Source organism: Panthera onca, chromosome F2 (assembly GCF_046562875.1).
Source record: "Panthera onca isolate mPanOnc1 chromosome F2, mPanOnc1 haplotype 2, whole genome shotgun sequence".
Taxonomy (NCBI): Eukaryota; Metazoa; Chordata; class Mammalia; order Carnivora; family Felidae; genus Panthera; species Panthera onca.
In genome coordinates this window covers 69207212-69227339 of record NC_138356.1, presented here as the reverse complement: position 1 = coordinate 69227339, position 20128 = coordinate 69207212, and the positions used below count along the sequence as shown (strand labels likewise).

The window sequence follows — 20128 nt, the reverse complement described above, 5'->3', positions numbered from 1 at the left end:
ACATACGGATTCATATATACACATACACACACATGCACACCCACGTATACATACACATTCACATACACACGTACACACATATGCACACACCCACATATACACACACGTTCACATATACACACACACATACACACATTCACACCCACCTTCTACCCCTCCACATTCACACAAACACATACACACATTCACACCCACATATACACACGCATTCATATATACACATACACACACAAGCACACCCACATATACACACACATTCACGTACACACATACACACATACGCACACGCATTCACATACACACGTACACACCCACTCACATATACACACGCATTCACACATACACATACACAAACACACACACATACACACACATATATACATGCATTCACATACACACACACATAGATATCCACATATACACACGCATTCACATATACACGTACACAAACATACACATACGCATTCACATACACACACGTGCATACCCACATATACACATGTGTTCACATATACACGTACACACACATACACACATATTCATACACACACTCACACCGACCTCCTACCCCCTCCCCCACAACCACATAAACACATATACACATACACACATAACCTACACCAGCATCTCTCAAAGTTTGGTCTCTAGACCGTTAGCATCAGAAATACCAGGTTTACATATTAAAAATGGAGATTTTTGGAACTTACTCTGTAAGAAGTAATGGCACTTTTTTGTGCTCAGACCCCTCCCTTGGACTCCCTTCTCACAATGCACACAATTAAATACGTGGGACCTACAAGGGGAAATAATTCTATAGTTTTCTATCTCTATAACTATATATCAATTTTCTGATGTGGTAATATATATATTTATTAACACATGAAATAAGATTTAACATCAAGTTTAATAGCTTCTGTTGTTTCAGCATAAACATTAATTTGCGGTATCTACAACAATAATAACATGACTTCAAAATATTTGGGGTGTCTGTTGGTGGCATCACAGGTACTGATACTTCCCGAGTTTGTGGCCTACTTTCAAAATGCTAAACTTCACTTAAAGGTTAGTGAAAAGAGGCACCTGGGTGGCTCAGTCGGTTAAGCGTCCAACTTCGGCTCAGGTAGCTAACTCAGTTTGTGAGTTTGAGCCCCGTACCTGGCTCACGGCTGTCAGCACAGAGCCTGCTTCAGATCTGTCCCCCTCTCTCTGTCCCTCCCCAACTTGCACGCCCTGTCTCTCTCTCTCTATCAAAAATAAATAAACATTAAAAATCATGTTACGAAAAATAAGGGTTAGTGAAAATAAAGATGTGAAATGTTTTCCATCCAAGGTCAGGGACCTCCTGAATTTGAGTTAGGTACACCAAGTTTTAAAAAAACAACAACCCTCCTCTAAACCTCAGAGAGTCAAGTCTCAGAGAGAAGGTCTAAGAATCCGCATTTCAGCAAGTTTCCAGAACAGGAGACCCTCTGCCTGAGCATTGTGTTCCAAACAGCTATACTTTCAAGGCTCCTTCTGCTTGCAGGGCTTGCCCCAACATTGCCACATTTTCCCTGATAATTGTCTTCATCCTACACCCTATCCTCAGGCAGATTTCCTTTCTCTTTTATCTGGGCTCCATAGCACTTCTGGAATGTGCTCATTGTTCTGTTCTCTGTCCCACCCCACCATGGAAGACAAGGATAGAACAGTCTGTCAGAAAATGTTAAGATCAGCAGAAAACACATAAAGAGCACATGAAATCCTGGATAAGATATTTCGCTTTTCTGTTGAGTGAGAATCTATAAAATAACGGGCATTTGGGAATGGCCTTTTTAGATCATCTGCCTTTCCCTGAGCTCCATATCATCATGGGTTTGGGGTTTTGTCCTTGGATTTCCAAGCAGGTTCCTGGGCCACCTTCGTCACCTGCAGGGTGTGACCCTTGGGACCCTTCCCACGTACCTTCTTTCCTCCCAAATCAACACCCTGAGCCCTTTAACCCTGTCACCCACTCTGTCCTATCTTCAAAGTCCACTCTTCCACCTTAAGTATCCTTTTATGTTTGTTTCTGCAGCTACTAGAGGCCTAGCAGGGGTTTGGGGTTTGGGGATAGAAGTGGGAAAGAGAAGCAGTGGGTTTCACAGTTCACTGGTCTGCCAGAGGGTGATTATATGAAGAAAAAAAAATCCACAAAGGTCTTATTCCACAAAACCCAGCTCCTATAGACACATCTTCTATACCTTATTATATCCTGTATCTTATGCTGAAGAGGGTCTGTCTCCTTCCCCAGTTTGAGTGATGTTGTCAAAGTCACCAGCTCCAGGAAAGATAGGGGTGGGAGGAGTGTTGGGGGAGAAAACTGGATCAAACCGCATAGAAGTGTTTCTGAGCTCTGTTGTTAGACTGAATTCCACCCCCCCCCCCCCCCCCCCCGCCCCGAGCAGGACCCACTATTTAAAACCCAGTGATTTATTTTTTTTTTTTCAACGTTTTTTATTTATTTTTGGGACAGAGAGAGACAGAGCATGAACGGGGGAGGGGCAGAGAGAGAGGGAGACACAGAATCGGAAACAGGCTCCAGGCTCCGAGCCATCAGCCCAGAGCCTGACGCGGGGCTCGAACTCACGGACCGCGAGATCGTGACCTGGCTGAAGTCGGACGCTTAACCGACTGCGCCACCCAGGCGCCCCAACCCAGTGATTTATTTATTTTTATTTTTATTTTTTTACTGTTGAGCAAGTTAACCTCTTTAGGCTGAAATTCTCTGAGTCAGTTATAATAATACGTTCCAGGGTTGTGTTATATAAAGCACTTCACTCCGTATCGCATACATACTAAGTGTTTGATAAAGGAGCTTTATTACTATTTGTCTTTTATTTCCAACACCCAGCAGAGTGCTGGCACATAATAGGTGCTCAGTAAACTCTTAAGCACTTGAAGTGCAAGAAAGAACTATAAGAGCTGAGAATCAGGAAACGTAGGTCCAAGTCTTACCTCTGCCACTGACTTGCCTTTGACCTTGGTTGCCCAAGGTCCCTTATTCTTTCTAGCCAATGACCTAATCCGTCAATTGCAAGGATTAGACGATCTAATTTCAAAAGCAGGGGTTCCAGTGTTTCAGGATTAAGTGGAGATCTAGCTACCGATTCCACTACGACAAAACAGTAGTATTTCAGACCCCCATCCTAGAATTTCACAAGGAAATCGATATTTTAACTTTTGAGTGTGATTTTGATCACTAATCAGGTTGAGAGCTACTATTCCAAGGCTCTTTTATCTTGAGGCCTCAAAGATTATAGTTTAGGACAGTACAAGGAATTACACAAATAGCCTTTGCAGGAAAATAGAACCTGGAATCTTTCCAATACACAGACTTTTTATATGATGAGAGCATTTTTTATTCCTATGGGCCCTACCCCCTCATTTATTCAATAAATAACTGAGCCGTTATGTACCAGGAGCTGTGGAAAGACTTGGAGTCCCATAGGGAACAGCACATCGTCCTTTCTTTGGAGGAGCTCAGAAGCTGGGGGAGGAGGAGAGACCAGAAAACCAGGGATCTCAATACAACCGTCCCTGTGAGGGTACAGGGAGACGGGAGGCAATGGCCCCAGGAGGAGCTCAAGACTCAGTCCTGGGTGTTTAGAAGTGACCTTCTGAAGGAAGTCACATTGAGCTGCCTTCTCTCTTCCTTTTCCAAACACAAAGGGAAGCCTTCCTTGATGAATCAAGGCTTCTTCACAGCCAACACAGCATGCTGAGGCACAACCTACAGATTGATTAAATGTCCCAAACTCTCCTCTGTGAAATGGCAAAACAATTAAAACGTCCACGCTATTAAATTAGAGGGGGGGAAAAAGATGGCTGCTTCATTCTTCTTCCCCTTCCTTCCTTCCCTCCTTCGTTCCTTCCTCCCTCCCTCCCTCCCCCCACCTCTTTCTCTTTCTTCTAAATAGCAGCTGAATTGAATTCTTAAGCATCCACTAAGTGCTCATTACATACTCAAGCCAAACTCTGCTTTGCCTTCCAGAGGAATGGGAGTTTGCTTTAGACTGGGCAGCTTGGAATAGGCTAGGGGTCTTTTTCCTAGCTGCATCATTAAAATTTCCCTAGTGTGGACAGAGCAGTTACTAACTGGCCAATGAAAAATACTTAAATATCATTAAAAAGTTTCGACTCTTCGTAATTCTCCTTAATGGTGCAAAAATCAGCTCCAGACTCCAGTTCTGAGATTGCATTTTCAAAAGACCTTGCGCTAAAGTCTCAAATTACCTAATTACCATATTTATTGCCAGATTCTGTTTTCTAATCCCTGGTGACTCCGTCAGTTAAATTTATGTGCTGATCCTTTTTTTCTTTGACCATGGGTACTGAGTGGGGCTTGTTGTGGCCTGAATGGGAAAGCCTTTTGGTTATGGACAATAGAAAGAAGCCTGGGCAGGAGGGGCTCTGAAAGGCACACCCGGCCAGAGCCTGACGGAGGGAAAGGGAAACCTTGGCTGGCTTCCAAGCCATCATTACCGGCATCAGACTCACCATATTGTAATTGTAATGGATATAAATTAAGCTACGCAAATAATCTGGCTCCTCTCCCATTTAGAAGACCCAAGCCAGGAGCCCCCTTGAATTCTGCTTAGATCCAGAGAGGCGTGGTTTCTCTTCATTCTTCCTTAATTGGAACTTTGTTGCAACAAAGTTTATCATCACCAAGAGGGAGAAAACAAATTAAATGGTAATTATATTTAGGTATCCTGTGGTTCTATCCAAGGGAGAGAATGGCTATGACTCTGAAGGTTTTTAAAAGAACCATGGCTTGCTTCATGGATGCCAAATTTCAGTTTCATACAGGTCAGTGGGCAGAGTGGTTTTGTTTTTGTTTTTGTTTTAAGGAGGTTGGGCATGAGGAAGAAAAACAAAATCCCATTTTAGTTTATTTTGAATATTCTGGAGGTACCCCGATTCTCTGAAAAACAAAAAACAAAACAAACCTCTGATGGGCTAAAATGAACATAACTTGACTTAGCAATTCCTACTCTATTTTCTTTTGCTTCTTCTCATTAAGTAAAGATAAAAGGAAGTACTATACACACACAGCTAAACAGAATAAAATAGAAAATCAAACCTGGAAAGTGCTTTCTCTTTTAATGAGCAAATATAATATCTGGAAAGGCTTTGTGTTTATACACTGTTTGTGGCTGGGTAGTTTTCGTATCTGCTTTTGAATTATGATATTCCTAGCAATTTTTTTTCTGCATACTATTTTATCTGCATACTAGAGAGATATCCCCTCTCCCCCCTTTTAAAGGTTAAAAAATTTTCTTCCTTTAATGGCTGAGTGGGTTTCATATATCATTTAAAATTGAGATATTCTTACCCACTTTCTCCCTAAATTATTGCAATATGCTGATGTTTCCCCCTTCTAGGTTAAAGACTATCTTCTTCTATATATACCCTGTATTTTTTCAAGGACCCCACTTGTCATCCCAAATAGATGCTACACTTAACACTCAACCATCCTTGGCAAGGAGGCTCTTTGCTTATAACATGAGAATAGAGATTTGCTCCCTGGAATACATTGCAATACCGCGATAAAATAAGACACATAACAGCTAAAAGCACAGACAAAAACTGAGCTGAGGACTTCTTAAAAGTGTCCAATTACTACAGTAAAGCAACATATAAATGATAATGACGTCATAAACCCCAGAGGCAAAATGGGAGCCTTTGTATTTAGCAAATGAACGGAGGAAACTTAGCGTTTACTCAACAGGGACACAGACTAGGAACTGTGCTCCCTCTTCCCTCCAGTTTCCTTCCTTATTTGCAAGAATCCTGAAAGGTCGGCCTTATTAGCCTAACTAGCTATTTATTTGTGTATTCATTCATGCCTTATTTATACATATAGACTCCCACAAACTCATCCACTTACTCACTGGATGCCTGCTACAGGCCAGACACTCTACCGGGTTCTGTTGTGCAAGGTGAGTCGACCCTGCCTTTGAGGTGCATCCAGTTTAATAGGGTAGGAGAAGGCGAGGGGGAGAAAGCAGCAAAAAGATAAATCCTGCAATGTTGAGTACCACTACAGAGATATGAATAAAATGTTGATGAAGCTAAGAGCAAAACCTGGAGTCATTGAGAGATCAAGAGCTTTCTCTCGCCTTCTTTCCTTAGATAGAAACTACAGAGAACAAGGGCCTTTGGCTAAGAATTTAATTGAATCCTTGCTAGGACAGCGATTGCACTGATTTTCTTCCAGTAATGAAGGAAGCGGCTCTTGCCATGGGGTCTGTTCTTTTTCCCTGCAAGCTCCAAGTGGCCCAATTTAGAAGGGGGGAAGGTTAAGTAAAAAGGGCTTCACTCTACTCTGCAGGATAATGTGATTTACAGATGCTATGGGTAGAGATGAACTTTTCAAATTATGAAGCACTTCCAAAATTAGTTCTTTCGTTCTTGTGGTTGAGAAGATTCTTTCCCCAGAGTTGTCCTGGGGAGGTTGTACCTTGGGAGTGTTTTGCCTAACAAGTGTGTCTGCACTCCCATTAGTGGGTGGTTGGGAAGGAATGAGAACTGGAGAACCCGGGAATGCTTGGACCATGCTGGGGAAATCTCTTCCCCTGTTCTATGAACTGTCACCGGCAGTCATGAAGGGTGTTGTGTGGTGTTTTCTGACCCCACTTCGGATATCAAATGTGTGTCATTTTCCCATCCCAGCTCTCTAATTCCCCAATCCCAACTGGGTATCCAGCAATGCAATGCAATTCTGACACTACCCACCCGGAGGTAACACAGACCCCAGAAGACTGCCCCTACCTCAGATGCCAGCTACGGATGGAATGGCCAGGCCACCCACACTCCTGGCCAGCTCACTCCAGATTTGGAGGCTCCCATGACTCCCTTCATCAGGTTCTATCATCTACTAAAATGACTCACAGAACTCGGAAAACACCTATTTACATTTATGGTAAAACCCTGAGTTATGAGTAACTTGATCTGCGAGTGTTCTGCAAGATGAGCAAACATTTCTAATAAATTTTAATTTGATAAATGAGTGACGTCTTGCAATATGAGTAGTACGTGACACTGAATGTCACATGATCACAACTGAGCCAATGGTTTTCTCTCTCTCTCTCTGTCTCCAGGATTGTGGGTGATCATCTCCCATGCTTGGATGCTCCATCTCAGACGGCGGTGTTTGGCAGAAATCAGTGATTTTTCAGAATGTCGGAAGGTGCCTACAGCTGGCACTAGTGTATTTTGTCTCTTCAAAGCACCTATGAACAGTCCTTTGCTTTTCCAGACACGAGTAAGCTTAGGAATGCTTTGCTTCACTCTAGGTCAGGCTGCCTGTAGATATAGACCCTTTCCTCTGCTGCCTTATCGCTAGTTGCATTAAATACAGTAGATGACAAGAGTTTATTAATACTGTACTATAGTCAACATCCGTGCGAGCACATAAAATGGCTCCCATGCAGAAAAAGATTGAAAAGAAACACAGTAAAAAAAAGAAGATGATTACAGTGGAAGTTAAGAAGGAAATCATCGAGAAGTATGAACGAGGTATGCAAGCCGTCGAAATTGCAAGATTTCACAAGAAGTCTACATCTACCTCTCGTCTGCAGAGGAGGAGGAGAGAAAGGTGGAGGAATCCCTCACTTCAAATAAGATTAGGGAGATGTGTAAAATTTGGGAACCTGCAAAATTTTGTGGAAAAGCACCACCTGAATAAGGCTGTAGCAGGGCAAGCGATGAATCTGTTTAACGACAACGTGATGTCACATTTGCACAAAGTCCTCAAAAGGAGGCAAATGCAAGTGTCACTGGACAGTTTCCTTGTTAAAGTTGAACGAAGAGAAAAGGATTCCATCGAGCCAATAGATAGCAGTGATTCCGTTACTGATAGTGAAAATTGTCCTACACAATAACCCTCCTCTCTCTTGTCTCCTTCACACCCGCACAAAGGTTTTCAAAGGTAAGTGCAAATTGATTTGTTTACTTTTCTTTCTATTTTCTTTACATTTTTCTTTATTATTTTGTAGAGTATTACAGTGTCGTCATCCTTTTTTAAATGAATATTTTTAGATCGTGGAACAAATCATCTGAGTTTCCATTATTTCTTATGGGGAAATTTGCTTTGATATGTAAGTGCTTTGGATTACAAGTATGCTTCCAGAATGACTTATGCTCGCAAACCAAGGTTTTCCTGTACCAGTTTTGCATAAAGACTAGAACTCAGAAACAGACAAATGGAAGAGATGCATAAGGCAAGGTATATGGTGCATGGAGTGGGGGAATGTGAGGAGCCCGTTGGGGTGCACCACTCTCCAAGCACATCGATGTGTTCTTCAACTCAGAAGCTCTCTAAATTTCGTTGTTCAAGAGTATTTATAAGTGAATCTACAGCCCCCCCCCTTCCCTCCCTTGACATTAGGGTGGGGTGGATGGCTGGAGGGGCTGAAAGTTCTTACCTACTGATCACAGTTTGGGTTTTTCCCATCCTGATGCTATCTGGGACCTCTACCCTGTAACACTTCATTAGCATAAACTCAAATATAATCAAAAGGGGCCTTGTTATGAGTAATAAAAGACACACCTATCACTCAGGAAACCCCAGGGTTTTTAGGAGCCCTGTGCCAGGAACTGGGGACAAAGACCAAATAAATGTTTTATTGTACTTTGCTGTACAACGGGTAGTAGAGGAGATGGATTTTAACCTAGTTATCTGATTCCTGAGTCCTTCTTAGTGTTGTTCTTTTATTTTTATGGCTTGTTACTTTATTATTATTGCCCCTACCTATCGTTGGCGTTACATCTATCATACCTTTAAAGATTCAGAACTCAGTAGTGTAAAAACACAGGTGAAGTAAAAGCCCCAAAGGGTCACAACTGGCATGTTGTGATTCATAGTCTAAGACTCCAGGATAGAGATGTGAACAGATATGCAGCTGGCCAAAGCTGCCATGCATAGTGCTTTAGACTGTTCACTGTACAAGGCCATCCAACCAAGGGCAAGTAGAGACCAGTAAAGACTGAAATCTAGTCTGTGCTCTGCTTATCCAACAGTGGGACTGCCTTGGCTTGGGAAAAGGACAGTTTAATTCCCTCAAAGTTACCATTCGGGTTAGCTGTGTCCGGCATGCAACTAACCAATGGTTACGAATGCTATAAAATAACACAGAAAAATGTTTTCACCAAGCAGGTGAAAATTGCGCTGTGTGACTTTGTTGAATGATACGAATATACCTAAAAAATGAGTACAATTCTGAAAAAGCATATGCTCAGGAAAAGTAAGGTCTGAAGTGGGATATTGGCTTTTTTCTCTTTTATTTCCTTGTTTCCCCAAATTTCAATAATACGGTAATATGGCATTTATAATGAAAATAAATATTTAAAAACAAAACAATACAATGCTATTTTTATATATATCAGGCTTTCGTAAAGACAAATTAAAGTGTGTGTGTAGGTGATGCAAATGTGTATTGGGCTGGAGGAGGCAGAGGGAGGGTTATTGAATCATCCTAAATGGGACTGGTGAGAAGTATGTAAGGTGACATTGACAAGGGACTAAGGGCGGACTGGTTCCTGTGCACAAAAATTAGGTAAGTATTCTTTTTCTACCATCATTGACCAATTTCCCTTCTCCATCATATACTTATTTCAACAACTAAAGATTTATTTGGTGAAATAAGTAACTCTGTTAATACAAAAATGCCTCCTCTGTGAGGGTTAAGCCTTGTAGACTCTCTAATGTGCATAAACTTAATTAGATCAGCATCTCAGTGAGAGCCCAGTATACAGGTTCCCTGTTATCGGAACTTCAGACTGAGGAGCCTGAAAGGGAGTTTTACATGCTTTCCTGTTATCAGCTTCTCCCCGTAATCACCGTTTCAGTAGAGGACCCACTTTAGAGAGATTTCGAGTTTCTGAACTGAACTTCAGAAGAATCACTTTAATAATAAATGACAAAGATAACAGGGATGATGATGTAGACACTGATAAAAACCAACACTTACTGAGTGCTTGTTATGTGCCAGGCACATGCTTGAGTGCCTTACGTGTATCTTCCCTTTTAATCCTCATTGATATTCTTACAGGGCAAGTGCTATTTTCTCCCATTTAACTGACAAGCAAATTTGCGAGGGGTATGTAACTTGCCCCCAAATCACCCAGCTTTGAAGCCCCACAGATGGGGATTCCATCCAAGTCAGCTTGCTAAGATGAGTTTTTAACTATGACATTACAGTTTTTCTCCATAACAGGGGAAAACAAATCTTTAATGTAAAGAGCTAGGTAGTAAATATTTTAGGCTTTGTAGGCCAAGAGGCAAAATTGAGATGATTATATAGGTACTTATATAAAAAAAGCAAAAACTAATTTTTACAAATTTTTAATCAATGAAATTCAAAACTTTATGCATGTTGAAATTTGAATTTCATGTGCATGTGCTTTTCATATGTCAAGAGATACTATTATCCTTTTGATTTATTTTCAACCATTCAAGAATGCAGAAACCATTCTTAGCTTGGAGGCCATACAAAAAAATCTGAGTAGGGGCTGCAGTGGTCTGATGGCCACTGTTGCAGCTGGGATGTCCTTGGGTTGGCAGCTGTGGATGGGAATGGACAGGATATTTAACCAACAGTTAGGGGGAATCGGTGATCTGAGAGTTTGTGCTGGAAAACAACAATGATGCAGAATGCCAGGAAAGAAGACTCTACCCATGTTGTCAGTCAGCTGGAGTTTCTCTGGCACAGCTACAAGGACTGCCCACCTTTCCTAGGAGTGGTGAGGTTCCCATTTTGAGTGTAGCATTGTGAGAAATTCTTCAGGGAGAGTGAACAGAATCGTTGAAATTGGAACTCATCTAGAAAATCTAGCATATGTTTGTTTAGCTGTAGGTTAAGTTTAGATGTTATAATTAGTTTGGCACTGTGCCCACTTCCCTCTCTCTTACTGTAACCCACTTGTCAAGCAGAAGGAGTGGGAGGGAAGAGGAAAGAACAAAGGAGGACAAAGAAGGGGTGAGAGAAGGGCTATACATATGGCCCAGGTTTTCTTCATTCTGTCTTCAGCAACTCCAATATTTTATCATACTCCATAGAGAATGTATGTACTACCTTGTGTTCTGGAAGTCAGCCAATTCTAGTGGAGCCCAAGTGATGGAGAGGAAGGGCATGGTGAGGAGCTTCAGGACATGGTCTCATCCCCTTCTGGCTGGTTGGCCTTCAGCACATAAATCACTTCTCTGGATCTCTGCATCATCCCGTATGAAGCAAAGGATGAGCTCCAAATGTAGTGATCTTTATGAACAGACATCCTTGATTGTAATCCAAATTAGGACTAGCAATTGCTTCCAAATATATATATATATATATATATATATATATATATATATATATATATATATCACAAACTGAGAGTGCAAATAATGTGAATGATCACATTTGGGCCTCCAACATTAGGTACACTCTTAAATTCACTTTCAAAGAGACAAACCTTGAAGTCCCTTGGGCACCCTGCATCAAATTTTAGGAGAGAACATGAAGCTCCTACAATTAAGGTTCAACTACATTACATTAAAACACTGTAATCAAGACCCAAATAGTAGCCACTGAACCTAGAAGAAGAGGCAAGACAGCACAAAAACCACCTCTAGCTACTAAGGAATTTGCACACATCACCAGGTCATTTCAAATTCTTGAGATATTAGCACTGAAGTTGACATGAAGGACACAGTCCTTACTTCCTAACTTCGAGGAAGTTATCTAATATCTCCAAGCCTCAGTTTCCCCATCTGAAAAATGAAAATAATATCTACTGGACAATGTTGTAAGGCTCTGGTTTATTCATTCTCTCACCTATTCAGTGAACATTTCTCAACTTTCCTCTATGCACTCTTATACCCTAAGGATGAGAATATATAATACATGGCCATGTTATTCAAGAAGCTCACAGATGAGAGGGAGGTGGTAGAAAGTAAGCACATATAAATCAGCATGCCAAATGGTGCAAACTGGGCACTGTGGGAACAAACGTAGGGATACCCTGCCCTGCCTCTCTAGGCAATGAGGGTCCCAGAAAAAGTAAGTATCGGCAAGACTGAATATGGACGGATGAGCAGGGATTAGCCAAGGCAGAAGGAGAGTGAGTTCTAGGCAGAGACAGCAGCATGAACAAAGAACTAGCAGGATGAAGAATGTGATACGCTTTGCAAATTGCAAATTGCCTGTCTTCTGTACCCCCGGGAAGTGTAGTGAAAGAAGTTTTGGCAACGGAAGTGATTTACACATGGTTAAAAAGTTTTGCCATTTTGATTTAGTCCATGTCTCAGCCAGGCGATCAGGGTTATCATCAGCAATAAGTCATGTTGATCACAAGAACCTTCGAAATATGACGGGAATGGCATGTTAGCTCTGCAGGCTTCCTCTCCAAAACCCATGACCCCAGTCTAACTGTGAAAAAGATAAGAGACAAGCGCAGAGTGAAGGCCAATGTATGGACTCTCCGACCAGGAGTCCTCAAAACTGTCAAGGTCATCAAAAACAAAAGCAATCTGAAGGAATCGTTATAGGTCAAAGAAGTATAGGAGACGGGATGACTTAATGGAACATGGTTTCCTGCATGGGACTCTGGAACAGAAAAAGGGCATTAGGGCAAAATTAGTGAAATCCAAATGAAGTGTAGAGTTCAGTTGGTTATAATGACCAGCCTTGGTTCCTTAGCGGTGACAAATGTCCCACGGTACTGTAAGGTGTAGGTGATAGAGGATACTGGGTGAGGGATATGTGGGAGCTTTCTGTATTATCTTTGCAACCAAAATTAAGCCCCAAAATATTCTAAAATAAATACTTAAATAATATTCAATATTGCATCCCTTTGACTATTGGTTAAGAAATGTAAAATGCAAAGAACTCTCCAAGTCATATTACTATCCCCGAGCACACTTCACAACCTTACCATTCTAAATCTCTTCCCAATATAATCTGTGCTGAGAAAAAGTGGCTATTTCTGAGATCAGCTCCCATTAAGCTTTATTTAAAGTGCAGGAGTTCAAAGAGAAAGAGAGTGAGATGGAAAGGAGCTCTTGGATTGAAGATTCCCTGGAGCTCTTTTCATCTGACACTTAATTTGATGTGACAGTGTTGCAATCTTTCCTCTGATATCTTGGAATCTGGGAGAAGGCCAATAGAATTTCACGCTTTCCAGTTATCTCCATAAATCTCAATCCTATAATTGGGAGGAATGTTCTCTCACAAAATTAAAGAAGAAAACTAATCTGCAATGAGCAAAAGATAAGGCAGTATGGTGGGAGGCAAGTGCCCCAACATGAAAGGGACAGGACAGGTTCTGGGCACAGCCTGGGCAAGCAGTACCCTGCCTCCTTCTCTATATGATCAGATGAGGACTTTGGGGCAGTTTCTCTTTTTCTTCTACCTCTAATATTTTAGAGAACCATATTGTAGACAGTTGAAAATATTTTCAGGGGCATGGCATCTCTTTTCACAAGACTGAATATTTGCAGAGCCAAGAGGAATTTCTAAACACTGATGTAACACAACTATATTTTGAAAGGCAATTTAGTTTCCAAACTAATGAGTCTGGATGGTTCAGCCTAATGGGGCACATTTTTCACAGAATTAAGCAATCTACTCACCTCTTCTTTTGGTTTTGCTTATATCAGCTGGGCTAGTTCTAGGGAAAGTTTGTTTCTTTTTTTCCTTTCCAGAGTTTCCCTTTCAAAGTGTACATTTCTTGGAGTCCCCCTGTCGCCTGGATGAAGACCACAGACAACAAGGTCTCCCCTGCTTCTCCCTTCTCTTTGGGATGTAACTACAGGTCTAATGGAAAGATGAGTCTCTAGATCTGGATCTCTCAAGAAACCGGGAATTTGGCCCTTACTCCCACTAATTTCCAGTGAGACCCTTGGAAGTGACTCCTCTTCTGTATCCACTTCCTTATCTGTATAGTCAAGGATGGACTATATCCTGCCCATTGTTCCTTCTAGGTATAGGTACCTGCTTCACTCTAGAGGATCCTAAGACAGGAAAAGCTTTACTCATTTATTCATTCTGTCAATCATTTCCTTAGTTGCTTATTGATTTCTTTCTTCACACATTTAAATATGTAGAGGGAACTAATCTGGTAATGAATGAATACTCAGTGAGATCTGAAAGCTTCCTGGAGGAGATAGGTGGTTAATTCCATTGTACAATTGAAAGCATTGAACAGGAGTAACCAAGGCAGAAGCACAGTAAGAACAAGAATGCTAGGTAGAAGAAATAGACGAGCAGAACCCTGTAAGGACGGGGGAGCTTGGATTTTTCCCCAAACAGCAACTACACTGGTGTGGCTGAAGCTTAGGGAGGATGGCAACAGGAGTTGTTAAAAGATAAACTGAGGCACATGAAAACTTTCAAGAGTTTATTTGAGCATACATTGATTTGAGTTAGGTGCTGCTAAACCAAAGGTGGTTGGGAACCACCCCCCCCACCTCCATAAACAGGAGCTTAGGGTTAAGTCCTTATAGAGATGTGGAAGCAAAGCAAGGAAATTTTTTGGTTGGCTATAGCCGTAAGCAGTTGACTTATTTGGGGAAGTCTGGTTGGCTGTCTCGGATAATTGTTTTCCGGTTTCATTTTCTCAAATTTCAATGCATTGAGCCTGGCTTGGGTTTTGGTTTGCTCACAGGCTATCAAGGCATTAGAGTCACCCCAGCCTCATGGCCTCCTTGTTTCATTACTTCGATGGAGTGGTCAGCCATGAGGCTGGGGATGTCACAGGCTCTATCTCACATGACTGTGTGTGCTCAGCAAGGAAGGGGGTTGCTGGGAAATGACGAGGAGGAGCCTTTGAAAGAACCCAGTTGGGGAAGAAGTAGGATTCACTCATCTTCTCAAACCTTATTACAGCTCTTTCTTCAAATCCCCAACCACTGCAACACCCTTCTGTTGACATGGTCTGCACTGTGGTCTTTCAAACCTTTTTGACTATGACTCACAGTCAGAAGTAGATTAAACGTGAAGTCTCAGTTCATAGATAGATTGACACATGATTGACTGATTGATAGATGATAGATAGATAGATCATCCTGACCACATGCAATACGCTTTCTATTCTATTCTATAATTATTTCATTCCATTTCATCCCCTTCTATTCTAATTAATTTCTAAAAATTTTGGTTGTACTCACTAAACTGATTTCTCTACCCACTGTTTCCAAACACACTTGTGGCTGGGTCACGACATAAATATCTTTTTTACTGAAGATTGCATTTTAAAAAGTCTGAGCAATCCTGCTTTACAAGCCAAGGCCCAGGCCCAGACATTCTGCATCAGAGAGCATACCCCAGGCAAATGGCCTTTGACTTGAGATCACTCAGATCCCACGCTGGGGAAATTCTGTGATGAAGAGCCGGGAGGCTAGTTAATGGCCCTTGCCGTCAGCAGCTAGGGCTCCAGGAGTGGGCTGTCTTCGGACAGTGCCATTCTGAGCCAATAGCAGTTGCCTTTCAAGGCATAGTTGTATTAAATGAGTTCTTAAAATGACCTGATTCCAGGCAGGGAGCCCCAGGGGATGTATGTGATGCGTGTGTGTGTGTGTGTGTGTGTGTGTGTGTGCGTGTGTGTGTGTAGATCATCATTGTTGATATCAGTTGTCTCAGCAAAAGGCATTTAGCAGACTTGCGTTTGTCTGGCGTGGTTGCAGTCTGCCTGGTTTATGGATTGTTGATTACAACTTGCAAGAGGGAAGGCAGGTATTTGAAATAAATCCTGGCCTAAAGCAACCTTCCAGGTCACCTTTAGGGAGGGAGAAGGCAGTGTACTGATGGGAAAGAGCCTAGCATTAGGGGTTTGAAGATGTGGAATTAAGTATAAAACTGTCTCCCTGCTTGTCATCAAATCTCTTTAGACTCAATTTCCTTACAAATCAAACAGGTGTAACAATACCCTCCCTTGGCTTCGCAGAGGCATTTCAGGGATAAAAACAATAGTGTATGTAAAAGTGCTTTACAGTGTCTCAAACTCTTATACAAACGATGACAGTTTCTATTGAATTTGAAGGATAGTAATTAATAAGTGCCTTCCAAACAGTAATAAAACTTAGAAGATGAGGGAACGCAGGCCCCAGAGAGATTAAAAGCTAGATAAATGAAACAGAGCAGTAAGTGATGAAGCCAGAATTGAAACCCAAGGCATTCTTGTTTTAAAGTCCTTGCTGTGAAGCAGTATGTTGTAAAGCAGGCTTTTCAGAGAACGTGAGATGAGCTCCAAGGCTGTGTGCTCCTTGATGAAGAGGCTGGTACAGAGAACAGAGAACATGCTCCGTCTGTGTTCGTTGAAAATAAATATCCTCTCTTGTCCTCCTCTTCCTGTTTCTTTTTGGGGCTCTTAAATTATTGTTGTGATTTTTTTGGGTAGAAAATTACTCTGTCACCCCGCATAGCTCACTGTCGCATTTGGAGTAGCGAAAAACAAGCTGGGCTGGATTCAGGAATAAAATTTGTTCAGATTTAAAAATATGTAATTAACCAAATGCCTGTTTTGTTCATTTTCAAATATGGGCACGAACAAGGCACAAATGCCATTAGGAAGTCATACGGAAAAGGCTCACACTACAATCGCTCCAGGGCTGCTAAAATGAACCTGAAGGCTGAGACCAGTGTCCAGCATGGTTGACTCATGTCTGACTCCATTTGGGACAAGCTCATTTGGAGTTTCTTGCCCTTTCTGTGAGGGCTGTGACTTGGCTCAAGCAAGGCAGAGATCATAGCTTCCTAATGGAGAGTTTTCCCTGTATTTATTATGTACCCACTGCCCAGAAAGTCACTATTTGAGTCTTGTAAGGGCTTCCATAATGAAGGGCCACAGGCTGAAGGCCAGAAGTTTATTTTCTCATGATTTTAGACCAAGGTCAAAGCGTCTGCATTCTGTAGGGTATTTTTTTCTTTTTTCTATCTTTTTTTTTTAATGTGTTTTTTTTTCTTTACTCTTCGGAGACAGAGAGAGACAGAGAGCAAGTAAGAGAGGGACAGAGAGAGAGAAGGAGACACAGAATCCAAAGCAGGCTCCAGGTTCCAGCTGTCAGCACAGAGCTGGATGCCGGCCTCAAATCCATGAACCATGAGATCACGACCTGAGCCGAAGTTGAACGCTTAACCGACTAAGCCACCCTGGTGCCCCATGTTGTTTTTTTTCTTAAACACCTTTCTTACTGGCTTGCAGGTGGCCATTTTCTCTTTGTGCCTTCACAAAGTTTTATCTCCGTGTGTGTGTGCCCAAATCTCCTCTACTAATAAGGACATGGGTCAGATTTGAATAGGGTCCACACTAATGACCTCATTCAACCCTAGTCATCTCTTCAAAGACCCTATCTCCGATAATAGTCCCATCCTGAGGTAGCAGGGGTCAGGACTTCAACATACACATTTGTAGGGGATACAGTTCAGCCCGTAACAAAGTAGTAAAAAATAAAACAAAAATGATGACAGTTGGGTCTACAAGTGACACTTCTGAGCTTTAATAAAATCTTAGGTCCTAGAAGTAAAAGGGAGACACAATTCTTTAGTTTTGTGTATTTTTTACTTTGTGCGAAGAAATTTATTTTAATTCCTTTTTAGGCCTCTGTCGTTCACCAAAAAAATGTCTCTTTCGCTTCGAGAAGAGCAGGTTATTTCCCAAGGAAAGCAGCTATAACCACCCCATGAATTTGTACGTGTACTTTCCCACAGGAGCCATGGAGAAGGAAGAGAAATGTTTCTTCATCAAAGGGAAAGCTACTAGAGGTCAGATTGATTCTGTGTTCTTCTAGAGCCTGCCGGATGGAGAGTGAGGACAGGACTTCGTGGTGGTTTTAGATGTGGCTTGTGCTTTCATTAGGGCCTCTACCTAACTTGATGTAAAACCCGTAACTCTGTCTAGACTTCATTGCCTGAGAACCTTCTTTGGGCTTGTCATCTGAGCACTCTCTATGTTGAATTTTGCTGTTTCAGACTCTGCCTGGATTTTTGGTTCCCAAATAGTGGCCACTTTTCATTTTTTCTTCATCTTTCTTTCTTCAGGTTTTTTTTTTAATGTTAATTTATTCTTGAGAGCAAGAGAGAGACAGAGAGACAGAGAGACAGAGCATGAGCAGGGGAGGGCCAGAGAGAGAGGGAGACACAGAATCCAAAGCAGGCTCCAGGCTCCAGCTGTCAGCACAGAGCATGAAGCAGGACTCGAACTCACGGACTGGGAGATCATGATCTGAGCCAAAGTCAGACATTCAAATGACTGAGCCACTGAGGCACCCCTTTTTATTCAGGTTTTTAAAGATATAATTTACATGTGGTAAAATTCACCCTTTATTTTAGGTGTATAGTTTGAAGAGTTTTAAAAGATGTACACATTATGGAACTTGTACCGTAACTAAGATTACAGATTATTTCTGCTCAAGCCCCCAAAGATCTCTACTACTCCTTTGCATTCTTTCTTACATGTTAAATCTAGAGCTCAAAAATGAGAGCATTAGAATCAATTTGTAAGGATGTAACTTGAAATTCAACTTTTTAGACAGATATAAGACTATTCAAATTATCTAATTCTTCTTTAGTCAGCTTTGGTAGTTTGTGTCTTTCAAAGAATGTGTCCATGTATCATCAAATTTATTGGCATAAAGTTGTTTAAAATATTTCCTTACTATCCTTTGCACGCTTGTTGGCACTGTAATGATACTCCCTCTTTCATTTCTATTATGGATCATTTATGTCTTCTCTTTTTTTAACTTGATCTGTCTGGTTAGTGGTTTACCAGTTTTGTTGATAAAGTCTGCACTGAACAAATAAGATATTACATGTGGGAGCAGACATGACCATTTTTAACAGTTTACCTCCTAATCCCAGGATGCTCTTCAACTGAACTGTTACTGAAGTGTGAAAAAACACTGGTAAGAAATTTGACTTCAAAGATGAACCACCAGCCATGACAATGATGATGCTTATTATTATTATAAAAATAAATAAGACTTTGTGTGTAGTATAGTTAGTCCCTGTGATTAGTGGCTTCATGGGTTATGTAACAACTACTTTAATTTGATATTGTAAATATAAAAATGAGACAAGAAGTACCCCAAACTTACACTAAGTACAAAAGCTACCTAAATGTTGTATATGCTTTTACTCACTCTCATTCTTTTGACATGTGAGGTACAAGCAGGGAGCACGGATTGGGTGGGGTGCATAACAGTGGTATTGCTGTACCCCTAGGTAACATCCTACTGAGGCCTCAAAAAAATAACAAGTGAGCAGAAAACCAGTTACTGGTCCACAATCCATCTTCTGAAACTGTGTGGTCACATGTGTTTTGAAAATCAGAATTTTCATAAGGCAATAAGGCACGTGTCTTCTCCTTTGTAACACCTTCAGCAGGGTCTGGGGCAGCATCTCATAATCACACACACGGGGAAACCAATGACCATGAATAACCTCACAGAATTTGCTGCCATATGAGTTATTCCCAAATGCTATTTTTCAAAGACTTTTTGCATTTTGAGACTGTAGATAAAAAAAGAACTATAAACATACATGGTCAAATTTGGCCATGAAAAATACCCTAAATCTCCCATAAAAGATGGTATATCAGTTTTGTGTAGAGTGTCCCATTTTTCCGCTAAGTCTAATACAGCCAATTGTTCCTCCAGGGTGGAACAGATTGCTGTTGCTTAGTTGAGCACCAGATGAAGTAATTGGCTTGCATTTAGGGGCCCATGTTGAATGAAAATTATGCTTTTTCTCTTTATTTTTTTGGCCAAGCTTGTAGAGTTGAATTTGGGCAGATTAAATCAATGTATGTTTGATACAACTCTACCATGGAATACTTGCTTGAACAGTTTTACATGAGCCGACAGGAATAGACAAGAATAAAAATAAACACCAGTGCCAAACTATAGCCTTCCGAATCAGTAACACATTTATAAGAAGTTAAAATATATGCAGAGATGGCAGAAGATGATGTATTCTGAGGTCTGCACAAAACAATTTAACGTGGCAACACAAGTTAATGAATTGGTGGTAACCAATGTGTTAACGCTTCTCAGTGTGAGGCTTTGTGCTGCAGTTTTTAAAATAATTCACATATATTTAAAAAATGAAGTCTGTACCAAGTCCTAGGG

The 20128-nt window shown here is 41.2% G+C and overlaps 1 protein-coding gene across 11 annotated transcripts in view; it reads left to right on the top strand.

Annotated features, from left to right (window-relative positions):
- LRATD2 (LRAT domain containing 2) overlaps positions 1 to 20128 on the top strand; it is a 135342-nt gene that overhangs the window by 62900 nt on the left and 52314 nt on the right. For 10 of the 11 annotated variants that reach the window (XR_013553507.2, XR_013553506.2, XR_013553505.2 and 7 more), the window contains one exon: positions 7125 to 7954. The exons of the other annotated variant lie outside the window; for it this stretch is intronic. The gene's annotated coding sequence lies outside the window, so the exon portion shown is untranslated. The remainder of the gene's footprint in view (positions 1 to 7124; positions 7955 to 20128) is intronic. 11 annotated transcript variants of the gene reach the window in all.